Here is a 12,359-nt window from a genome sequence, read left to right as displayed (position 1 = left end):
CGAAATGATAAATTCTTTTACCAAAGAATTTAATGTGTCAGGTGTTTTCACAATTCTTTAATCCCACTCGAAAAGAGTATAGTTTTTTTCTCTCAGATTCATCACACGTTTACCCAAATTGACTATTTCTTAGTTGATAAGACTTCTTGCTCAATATCTAAGTAGCTATGATAAAATAGCTTTCTCAGATCATGCTCCAGTCTCCTCGAAAATTTTGTTAGAACATGGTGTCCTTGACGGTTCAACACTCAGTTGCTTTCTTTGTTGATTTTATTTCACAACAAATTGCCAATTTTCTTTCTTTAAATAAATCTCCAGATGTATTTGTTTCCATATCGCTGGAAACCTTGCAGACTGATACCAGTGGGCAGATTATCTGATATGTAAGCAATAATAGAGAGCTGTGGAAGGAGAAGATGGCATATTTAACACAGCGTGAAGCAGATCTTGACAATTGATATGTTTCTCCCCATCTGCTGATGTTTATAAGGAGCACCTAACGATACAAGCAGAGTATGAATTTCTAGTGTCTCAACATACTGCTGAACTACTGATGCAAACAAGGTCTCATTATTACGAGCAAATCCTCTAGAAATGAATAATGCATTCAAGCTTTTCTCCTCTCACTTGTTGTCTAGAGTTCAATAGTTTCTTTAGGGATTTAGCCATTCCTTCATAGGAATGTGTGGCTGTGAATGATTTAGATGTCACTATCACTATCACTGTAACTGAACTGACCACCATGGCGGCTGCTTCGCAAAGTGGTTAATGTCCCAGACCCGATGGCTTTCCTTCAGAGTTCTATAAAAAGTTATGGCCCCAGTTGTCCTCTCTCCTATTGGGCATGTTCAACAACCTGAACCTCTTGCCCAAGCTAATATTTCTCATGCTAAAAAAGGGGAAAGATCCTCATTCTTACACCTCCTTTCACCTAAAGGCTTATTGAATACGGACTAAGATCCTGTCCAAAGCACTGGCCCTTCAGGCTTGTTTGACCAGATTGAGGTCCTTGTCAGAATTTTGTTGGTGGTTCCAGTGTCTTCATGTGAAGCTGAGAGGAGCTTCAGTGCATTGCGCAGACTAAAAACATGGCTAAGGGCTACTATGGGTCAAGACAGACTTCACAGTCTATTAGTCTGCAATATGCAGAAAGACGAGCTGGACAACTTTAACATAACATATGGTAAGAGTGTGGGGCCCAGTGATACCAGGAAAAACACATTTGGTACTTTTGTTTAGTGTCTATTCATTAATGTAAGTTTGCTTTAAATTGCAGATGTTTTTTTTGTTGCATAGAACAGTTACTGTAAATTGATTATTTAATTGTTGATTTTGATACAAAACATTACTTTTTTTTATATCTTTTTCACAATAATAGTCATGTTTAAATTTTATTGAATGTTGATGGCTTGACCGTAAACAACATAACAAAAAATGCAATAAATAGTTTTGAAGAAAAATCTGCTTTGTCACTGAACCTGAGAAAAACTTTGAAAATAAGCATAATGACACAGTCTCCATGCTACAATAATAATGACAGAAGTAAAGTTTACGCCCATGATTATAATAATTATAGCAACTGTATTTTCTGTATGGTTGAAGATCTGTCTGGTCTTTATTCATTTAATTATCACTGTAAATATCTGGTTAACTATCTATCATTTACTCCTCAGAAAGCAAATTCAGACAGCGGTTGCCTGGATCAACACCCAGTACTGGGATGCCTGGAACCTGTGTGACGAGGTGATCGACTGGGGAGACGGTGTGGAGGAGTGCTCACGAGCGACACCCCCACTGTCCAGGTTGGGGGGGATAAGGAGGGATTGGGAAGGGCTACTTGGGAAAATGTGGAGGTATCAGAAAGGGGCCTCCAATGGTGAGATGGAGGGGGCGGAGGCTGGTATGAATGTAATGCATATGGTAAATGGAGGTGAGGAGAATGGATGTGAGGTAGGAGTGAATGTGGAGGAGGTTAAGGGAGAAGGAGAGAAAAGTAGAGGGAATGCTTTGGGATCTATTGTGTCACAAGGAGGCAGATCATGGCTGGAAACCATTCAGGAAGAAGGATGTGAGGAAGAAGAAGAAACTGAGGTGGCGTTTCAGGAGGCACAAGACGCTGAGGTTGCTCAGTTGGACAGATGGTGTCCATGTGGCTGGTGTAAGGTGGGGTAGGAGGCTTCTGAACCATGTGTTAGGCCTAGTGCACTTATGGATTGTGCTTGTTTGTTGTAATGAAATAAGCTTATAAACTAAACATAATATATTTTAAAGGTACGTGTTTATATCAGTGTAAAAAGGGAAGGGGTTTCTCTATGACTTGGGTTGGTAGTAGCATTTGGGGGGTCAAGGAGTCAGATGTTAGTGGTTTATGGTAGTGTATTGTGTGTTGAAGTTTATTGAATTGGCGGACTACACATCCCATCATCCCCTGCGCACCACAAAATAATAGTCCATGCTTAGTGTGCTGTTTGGTTTATTTCTTTCTTTATTCAAGGCAATAACTTAGAGCTGTGAGGTACCCACTGTTCTAGTTTTATCCATCGGCCATGGTAAAGGGAGAACTTGGGTAAATCAGCAGAAGTCTCTCACCAACTTCCACCCCGGTTGCTGTTTCCTCTGGTCCCTCGGCATATGGGTTCCCTGCGGAAGCGCGCGCCGTCTGGGGAAGGTTCCCTTATAGCCCAGGGTGGAACAGGGGAAGGTGAAGGTTTGGCACAAAAGGGGGGGGGGGAAATAGGTGAGAAAGGTTGTTTGTTCTTGCTTTTGTTGTGTGAGGTGGGATGTTCTGTGTGAAAGAGCAGGGGACGGTAATGCTTAAGGGCCAGCTATTATGATGTGTTCCATGTTAAATGTATGTGTTGTAATGTATGTTGTTAGTACATGAAACTCCAACTGGTTTCCCCTTGTCGTTGGGCTGTCCCAATTAGTTTAATGGGAAGCCGTATATAAGGGCAGGGGATTAGAGTAAAAAGGGTGGTTGGTGGTCTTTCTTTTGGTCTAATTGTTGTTTGTTTTTTATTTATTTTTTTTTTTTGTTGTTTTTGTCATGCTGTGGCCTGTGTGGATTATAGGCATGTCAAGGCCAAGAGAGAGGGGTAACAGCTTGAGGTGAGGCTGGAAAGGCCCCATGAAATAAAGCTACCTTTGTTCTGAGGCCTACTGCGTTTGTGCCTGGTTTCTCCCCACTCGCATGCGGGGTTGTTTGCATTCCCTCAACTCAATAAGGCAGGGCCTGTCCAGCTCTTGCCTTTTTCACATTCAGTATCTACATGTAAAGGGAGCAGACACAGGAAAAAGGTATTGAAGACCCTTGATATGATATTGCTGTTTTTGTTTTAGATTCCAAAGTTAACCCTTTAATTTATCCCTTTTCCCCAAGTAGAACGCTGCATTTACTTTACATTTTGCTTTGGAGTCGGAAGTTCCAAAATCACCAGGTAAGTTAATCGATTGTATGTGTTTTAACTACTAGAAAGATGTTAATGATAAGCCTTAAGATTTATTAAAAATTTATTGTTTTTTTGTAAATTAAAAACGGGTACCCTCGTGGACCAAGACTTGAGGGCATTTGTACAATCCACCTGTACAACTTTAACTGGTTCTGCAGCCTTTTTCTCCCCACAGCCTCTGCTTGTTCCCTTCTTCTCTTTCTGTCTTCCCTCCAGGAGAGCTCCTCAGGCATCTCCTGCCTGTAATTCCTGGGAAATGCCACCTGCCACCCATCCTTGGAAGCGTCGCCCATTCTCAGGATCTCATGCGTCACCATTCATCACAGTCACAGCGCTTGCAGACATCTGGATAAAAGGAAAAGCCCATTTTTTAAAACTTACACGTTAAATTTTCCTCTAATTACCATTTTATTCTTTTAAATTTCATTATGTTTAATTACATTTAGTATGGATTAAGGCACAGCCAGCCTGGATTAAGGCATCACCAGCCTGTCATCAGACTCTCCGGACAATGCCAGCCCAGAGGGGGCTGACCTGGAGGACATTCCCCCGGAGGACATGGAGTGGGAGCCTCCAGGTCTTGCCCTGAGTCCCACTCCGTGGTGTCAGCCCCGTGGCCAAAGTTTCCCCAGCCGAGGAGGCTATCGCCGCGACAACGGCAGGGTCAACGGAAATCCAGTCGTGAGCTGAGGTCCAGGAGGAAAAAACGAGGTTATGCTACCCAGACCTGCCTCCTGATCCAGGCTTGGTCCAAGATGGTCTTTCAGGGTACCCCATTCAATGATTCCCAAAAGGAACCACATCCGGTCTCCTCATGGCGCTGGTACTGGCCTGTGTTTTTGTTTTGCAGGGTCCCTGGTTTGGTCCAGTTCCTGTCCTGCCTGCCCCTCGACACCCTCCGACTCTGCCAACCCCTCGCCGTCTACCGATGCTGTTCTTCCCTCGGCTGCCGCAGACGAGTAGAGCTTCTACAGACCCAGACAGGATTCCAAAGGCCCCCCTGGCCGTGACCCTTCTGCGGCACCCCGGAGCCCATCAGAGGCCCTGAACTGTTCACTTTACCTCCCATGCTACCTAGTGTCTTGCCCCTCCTAATACCTCAGTCTTTGGTCTGTAGTCTTGCTTCCCCGTGGCTCTCCCTGGTTTCACCTCTTAGCCCGATTTCACTGTTCCAGCCCCCACTCCAGTCACTCTTGCTTCCCGCTTTAGGTTCCCCTCTCCTGGCCATATTATTGTTGCACTGGTTCCGTTGCTTGCCTGTCTTGTCTGGTTGTGTCCTGCCTTGTCTGTCCCTGTGTCGTCTTTGGTCCTTTTGATGCCCAATCCCTCCCTTTTGTCTCCTTCTACTGTGTCCTTTGTTCCCACTGACACCCACTGTCTGTCTTTTGGTCCATAGTCAGCATCCCTGTTGGATTACCTGGCCTGTCATGATTTGTGTCCTGGGGGTTAGTCTCCCCTGTTGTCCTTGGTTTTGCCCTGGTCTGTGTGTCCCCTCAATGATGCCCTTGTACCCGGAGGGCACAGGATTGGGAGGGGGGCGTTTACTGTCATGTCTTGCCCATTTAGTCAACCTTACCCTCCAGTTCTCCTCCCTGATGAGCCACGCTTGGTGTCTATTAGTCTCATCCCATGTTCCTCCCCTTCTGTCAGTCACTATCAGCTTCCTTGTGTTTTCCCATTCCTTAGTCTGGTAAAGTGCCCAGTCCTATCTTCTCCAGTTGTGTCCTTGTCTGTTTGCGTCTCTGTGCCCAAACCTGGTGGTCAATAAAACTCCCCACGAAGGGGATTCTGCCCTACAGCTTGCATTTGGGTCCTACTTCCCAACGGTGACGTGACAGAGGAATACATGCTTAGTGCCAGGCAGAAATCTTTGATTTTGCATCCATATGGTGACTTGGTGAAGTTAGCTGATAGTTCTCTTGATTCCAAAGACATATGATTCTTGTCTGTGCATTATGCATATCCAAAGTTAAGAGCTTCAGATTAATAGGTGCGAAAAACGCATTTTGCGTTTGTCGAGTTCGAAGGGTTAACTCACTGAATATTTATGTTACGCCAAACATGACTCATTTTCGTTTTGGACAGTAAGCACTTTATGTAATTCATCCATTGCTCCTTTTCCTTATGGTATACAACCGTTTTATACATGTGGAGACTTATACGCACAAACAATTTTCACATTCCATTACTTTCACACATTTTACTGTGATTGTACATCTCTTCTGATGTCACATTTATTTATTTGTTTATTTATAACCTGGTAACTGCACACTGCACAAATACAAATAAATCATGAATTACCAAAACCTTAAATACTGTACAGAAGGATAAACTCAATTATTGCTGAAAAAATCTACACACAGATATAAAAATATAATATTCCCATCAAAATCACACATGCACAGCCAAAAATGTAGGCAGTAACTATATACTGCTTTGCCAAACATGTACAGGTATCAGACACACAGAACATCAACTTGTTCATTATACTCTTTGTTTATTAGAAAATTGGGTACATCATCCAGCAGAAGGAAAAATAGACCGACCATTTAAGACAGAGAATACATTCAGCAAACTGAATGTGACCTTCACTGCCAGACATGCAGTGTTAAAAGGTGCAGTGTTATACTGTACATAACATTTTAATTAAAGACATTCAAATTTAATATAGTGTACTTTAGTGAACTTTTGTTACCTTCCTCGCACAAATATGTGAATTCGTCCCATACTGAAAGAAATTACCCTTTATGCCCTCACCGATGTGAATTGGCACAAATTTCCACAGCTTTCTCACCATAGCCAGCCATTTTCTCCATAATCATAATCAATTCCAACTCCTATTATTTCTTTCACTGCAGACAGAATGATGTGGCCTTCCATCCACTTCAGTCTCATTCATTCTGCAATATGGGTGCTTGTGGTTATTAAGCAAGCAAGCCAATGATCCATCTTCTTCTGCATTATCAGCACTTAAAGGAGAAAGTCAGTCTGTGAGAATAGGTGACTGCAGTGACTGTCCTTCCGTGCCATCAATGTGTGCAGGGAGTAAAGACCAGAGTACAGACACACAAAACTTATATTTCTTGCTTTTACCAAAAACAAGTACCTCTGCTTCAATGTAATCGTTTAAAGCCAGACAACTCCAAGCTGAAAAATAAATATGTCCAGCTGTTGCCTGAGAACCGCTGCGATGTTTCTATTTCAAATACAAGCTCGAATCCATCCATCCATCCGGCGTCGGCTGTCAGAGGGCTGAAACGGCAGACGATGTCGGTAATCCAGGTCGGCTGATCGTAGATGGCAGTAAGCGCGCCAGGCATGACTCGGAGCCAAGGAGGCGAAGCAGAGATCGGTACACAGGAAGACAGGAACACAAGGAGGGGAAAAACGCTTGCACGCTGCATAAACCACGAAGATCTCGCGTCTGGCCAGAAATAAGAGACTGAGAAGGGGAAGGTTGACCACAGATGGGAGGGGCGGGGTTCCAAAGTGGAACCACACCTCCTCAGGCACTTCCATCTCCTGCCAACATTCCTCTGTCCTTTATTTCCCTTCACACTGCACTCCAATCATGCTCCACAACCACAAACCTCTGAAATCTCCTACACTCTCTGCACTCGACTGACTCCTTACCAGCTTCTCTCCTGCCGCTGCCTGCACTCCTTCATGTTCTGTCGGCACCCAAACCACCTGCTTTGCTCGCCCCATCATTTCTCCCAGATCCAGCATGGGCTGATTAAAAGCCACTGCTAAGGGGGGGTCCTCCTCTGGTGTGTTGTACCATTCTCCCACTACTCTCGTCCTCCATATCTGAATGGCTACTCCCTCAGGGCCTAATATTATCCAGTCTGCCGTCATGCGCATCCCGTCTTTCTCTCGGCCAGGCAGCGGATCTGTCATCCGGTCCCACTCATCCCTCACTCCAGGATCACTGAAATCTCCCATTGCCACAAACAACTGTATTTATCCTATTTCCAATTTAGCACATTGCTATATTGTTCCTGTATAAATGGTCTCCACTGTTCTAAGATTTCCCAAACCTTTCCAATAACTTCTTCTAATCCGTATAAGCTATACTATCCCTGCTGGACAACAACCTTTGTTGCAGAAGGGTGAACTGTCCACTGAGTACCTCTACTCCCCCTTCGTACATTTTATGTCTATCTGCAGCTGACACACAGCATCTCTGCCTAACAAATTCACTGGGATATGCTCTGATGTTAGTTTAGACATATTTACATTTTTGGCCCCTATCTGAACATCTACTAAAGAAGATTCTGGAACATGCAGGTTGGACAGGTGTGTCCAGGCTGATCACAGCTCCAGCACACCAGCTGAATCAGCCTGTTTCCCAGTCTCCCAGGGGTCTAGGATCATCAAATTTGTGAGTAAATGGGTGCCCTCTGAGGAATCCCCCATCCATTGTATCTACTCACTCTGTTCTAATTAGGGACCGGAGGCCAATTAGTGGCCTTGTTTTTTTGGCAGTGACTGACTCAATTTCTTCGTCAGCTCCCTCTCATGCTCTTCAGCAGAGTCCTCCTCCTCTCTGTACAAGTCAATAGCGTGGATCAGCTGCTCCTCAGGAATAGTAATAAGTCCCACCACTTGCCTTAGCCTGCTTCTCACTGGCTTCGGGAGCGTGTCCTGCAGAGCCCTCCGGTACAGACCGCTGAACACCAAATCCTGTAGGTCCTGCTCTGCCTCACTGCTCCACCGCTTTTCTTGGGCTTGCAGATAGGCAGCTGGGCTCTCCCCCTCCTTTACGGGCTCCACCTTCATTTCAGCCACACTCAATCACGGAGTCCCTGTCACCACTGCCAGCATTCTCTCCATTCCGTCTACCCCCAGGACACAAGCCTGAACCGCTTTTATATCCCCCATCACCAAGAGCCGTCCCATAGTTTCCTCCTCAAATACTTTCATCCATTTTCAAGCTCCGTCTGCCAGGACTGTTCTGCCCATGGCACATACTGTGTCTGTGCTCCTTTCACCACCAGGGGGAGCATCAGAGTGTCCCTATCGGGGGTCTCACAGCCCTCCTGCTTCCCACTGTTCTATGATCTGCATTATCCTCCTCTACTCCTTCCTCACTATCCGTTTCTATCTCCTTCTCCTGAAACTGACTCCATCCTCTACATGGGGAGTTAGGGCTGTCCATCAGATGCATCAGCCCTTCTGCAGCCCTACCACTTGCTCCGTACCCCACCTTTATATCACTCCCTTTTTTCTTAAACCCACATGCCTGGCCTTCTATTATTATATCACTCCCTCGCAGTCCTTCCTTCACGGTCTGCCGCCGCAGGTCGCTCACTTCCCTGTACCCATATAAACAACTTTCTTCATCCTTCTGTTTCTTCCCCTCTGAACTTTATCTTGCCCTCTATTACTGGAAAGTGGCCCTTAAATATCAGAGGTGGCCCTTCTACTAACAGATACAGTCCCTGATACTGAGGAAGTCGTAATTCCTCCTGCTCTGTTTTACCTTTGACTCCTGCCTGATTCTCACTCATCACTCTCTCATCACTTTCTGCTCTTTTCTCCAGGCCTCTCCCTTTGCCATAACCTCAGAACCTCCAGTTGCTCACTCCTTTTCTTGTTACGCCTTGCTGTGTTCTTATTAGCCTTATGATACTTTATCAGAGTCTCCATCTCCTCACACACTGCCACATCCAGAAATATAGCAGAAATATACAGTACAGATATTTTACGGGTTCCACTGAAATAAAGGTAGCTGATTATGAGAAAGATCTCAGTGTGTATGTTGATGCTTCCATGTCCCACTCTCGCCAGTGTGGGGAAGCAATAAAAAAGTTAAATAGAATGTTGGGTTACAACTCTAGGTGTGTGGAGTTTAAGTCAAAGGAAGTGATGCTACGATTATATAATTCCCTGGTAAGACCCCACCTAGAATATTTTGTGCATGTTTGGTCACCATACCTTAAGAAGGACATTGCTGCCTTGGAAAAGTTGCAACGTAGGGCTACGAGAATGATTCCTGGTCTTAGAGGAATGTCTTATGAGGACAGGTTAGTTGAGCTGAATCTGTTCAGCCTCGAGCAAAGGAGACTAAGTTGGGGCATGATCCAGGTATATAAGATTCTAACAGGTCTGGATGGCGGTGACATGACATACTAGAACTCGTGGCCACAAGTGGAATTTAGCGGGAGAACATTTTAAAGCGAATTTGAGGAAGCACTTCTTTACACAGCGTGTAGTTAGAGTATGGGATAGTCTTCCTACTAGTGTAGCGCAAGCTAAAACCCTGGGTTTCTTTAAATCAGAGCTAGATAAGATTTTACCAACTCTGAGCTGTTAGGTACGTTTTCCCCAAAAGTGCTTGATGGGCCGGATGGCTTCCTCTCGTTTGTAAATTTCTTATGTTCTTAAGGTTACTTTTCCTATAGAATAAGTCTATACGTTGTCCTTTTCTTAAACAAACTAAATAGCCTTATGCTATTTATCTTATTTACACAAAAGCTTGTCATTTTTGTCTCTACATGGTCGCGCCTTTACAATTCTCCTCTGCTCTCTGTATTGCGCATGGCGGACTTTCGCCCCGATGCAGACAGGTGAGCACACTCCCACCAGCGGACAGAGAGCGCGCGTCGGAAAATATGTCACGTCAACCATCTCAAAAGCAGACAAAAATATCTGCTGTGTCATATATCTTTAGATGACTCCTCAGATCTCCAGTCCAGTCAAAAGTTTCACTAATTATCTACTTCTTCCCTTGCATGTTTAGTCCTATACTGAACTCCCTGATCGCTACACCTTACTGTTGCTTTAAGTTTAAGATTCGTCCAAATTTTACAGTAACCTACCCACACGTATACTACAGAGAATGTTTTTGCATTAAAGCTCTCAAATATTAAGTTTCGATTCCACAGTTATGGCTTTAGATACCTAGGGATCCTGGTATATCATACTTATACAAGACTAATTATGGTAAATTACTATGTGAAATAAAGAATTATCTCCAAAGATGGGAAATCCTCCCTCTATCCTTATTGGGTAGAGTGGAGAGCATTAGAATGAACATACTGTCACGATCAGGAAATATCTGTAGCGGCGATCGTGCCGGAAACTGGCAAGGCAGGCAAGGTACGGGGAATAAAGGGGATTTATTAAGTGGACGAGGTTTCGGGAAAATTTGACAGGGACTAACAACAATCCACAATGACAGACAAGGGTAACTGGCAAGACCAGGACTTAAAACAGGACAAGACTAAGCAAAGTAATCAGACAAGGCTGGAAACAATCAGGGAAGCACACGCGGGTAATCAGGGGGCACACGAGGAGCCGACGAGCCGGATCATGACACATACTACCTAGGCTTCTCTTTATGTTCCAGTCCCTGCCCATAGGGGTCCCTATATCCACATTCAAAACGCTCAATAAATGGTTATCCAAATTTACCTGGCAAAACAAAAGACCCAGGATTGAACTGAAAAGACTATTAAACCCAAAAGAGAATGAGGGTCTGGACTTACCTAATTTAAAAAATTATTACTTGGCAGCCCAACTTATATCAGTAGTGGTATGGATAACCCAGGACAGGGAGGGTCAGTGGGTGGGAACGGAACAATCTGCCCAAATTTGCCGCTGGACATAGTGTGACGCCCGCTCCGTCCGCTCCTCGTGTCTGCCACGCCCCCTAATTACCCACGTGTGATTCCCTGATTGTGCCCAGTCGTGTCTTGTTTCCTGCTGCCTTGTTCCGTGTATTTAAGTCCCTGTTTTGCATTAACCCCTTGTCTGTCATTGATGTTAGTCAGTGTCTGATGTCTCCTTCCCCAGTTCCCTTAAATAAATCCCCCATTTTCCCTGAGTTCTGGCTACCTCGCTTGTTTCCTGCCTGCTCGCCCGCTTTAACCCCGGAGAGCCAGCGTGACACATAGCAATTATTTTTAATCACGATACATGGAAAGTAAATAAAATCAATAACATTTGGATAGGAAACACTCTGAAAAGTGAGAGAGAGGCTGGGACGCCCTTCATCAAAAATGAAAATTGCACATGATGTTGATTTTCTACCATCTAAATTAGATACAGGGTTTAAGACATGGGGAGAAAAGGGTTTAACCAGTTGGATCAGTTGTGTAATGGAGGAGATCCAATGTCCTTCGAACATCTTAGAAACAAATGTGGCCTCCCAGTGCCCAACTGTTTTAGATACCTACAGTCAACAAATATATTGTTTATATTAACAATTAAAGGATTGGTTAAAAGAACATTATATCATATATTTATAAAATATTACAAAAAGAGTCAACAGTGTTAATAAAGAGAAATGGGAACTAGAGATGAATACTATCATTAACGATGAAGATTGGACTCATTCATGTAAAGAAGGACACAGAATAACAAACAGTCCTACATGGAGGGAATTTGATTGGAAAGTTAAGATGAGATACTTTAAGACTCCCCTTCTCACCTCTACGTTTGGCAACACCTCTAATCAGGGGTTTATTGGAGGGGTTGTGACCTGGTAGGAGACCACACCCACATTTTTTGGGATTGTCCAAAACTGTCAGAGTACTGGCAAAATATACAGGAAGAGATAAAAAAAATGTTTGAACATAAAATTACCACTTGAACCAGCTCGTTTCATACTAGGAATTATGCCACAGAATATAGTGCATGAAAATAAGGTTGTATTACAGAGAGTTCTTCTTGTAATTGCCAGGAGGATGATAACGATCTCCTGGCTAAAACCCCAGCCACCCACGACAGTACAATGGAAAGAAAGAGGAAAGAAAGTGTATAATATGGAATTTATAACTGAAAAATTGTTAACGAGAACAGAGTGTTTTGTGGAAGAAATTTCTCGAAGTCCGATGTTTAAGTGTTTGACAGAACTTTATTATTTGATGAGCTCACAGGAAACAGACACTCAGCAAGCATGCG

At 44.0% G+C, this 12,359-nt stretch overlaps 1 protein-coding gene across 2 annotated transcripts in view; it reads left to right on the top strand.

Moving 5' to 3' along the window:
• Nucleotides 1–12,359, top strand: part of LOC125725059 (syncytin-B-like) — a 176,005-nt gene that overhangs the window by 154,688 nt on the left and 8,958 nt on the right. The window lies entirely within an intron of this gene.

Source organism: Brienomyrus brachyistius, unplaced genomic scaffold (assembly GCF_023856365.1).
Source record: "Brienomyrus brachyistius isolate T26 unplaced genomic scaffold, BBRACH_0.4 scaffold60, whole genome shotgun sequence".
Taxonomy (NCBI): domain Eukaryota; kingdom Metazoa; phylum Chordata; class Actinopteri; order Osteoglossiformes; family Mormyridae; genus Brienomyrus; species Brienomyrus brachyistius.
The sequence above is the reverse complement of the archived record's forward strand: the minus strand, read 5'-3'. Positions and strand labels throughout refer to the sequence as shown.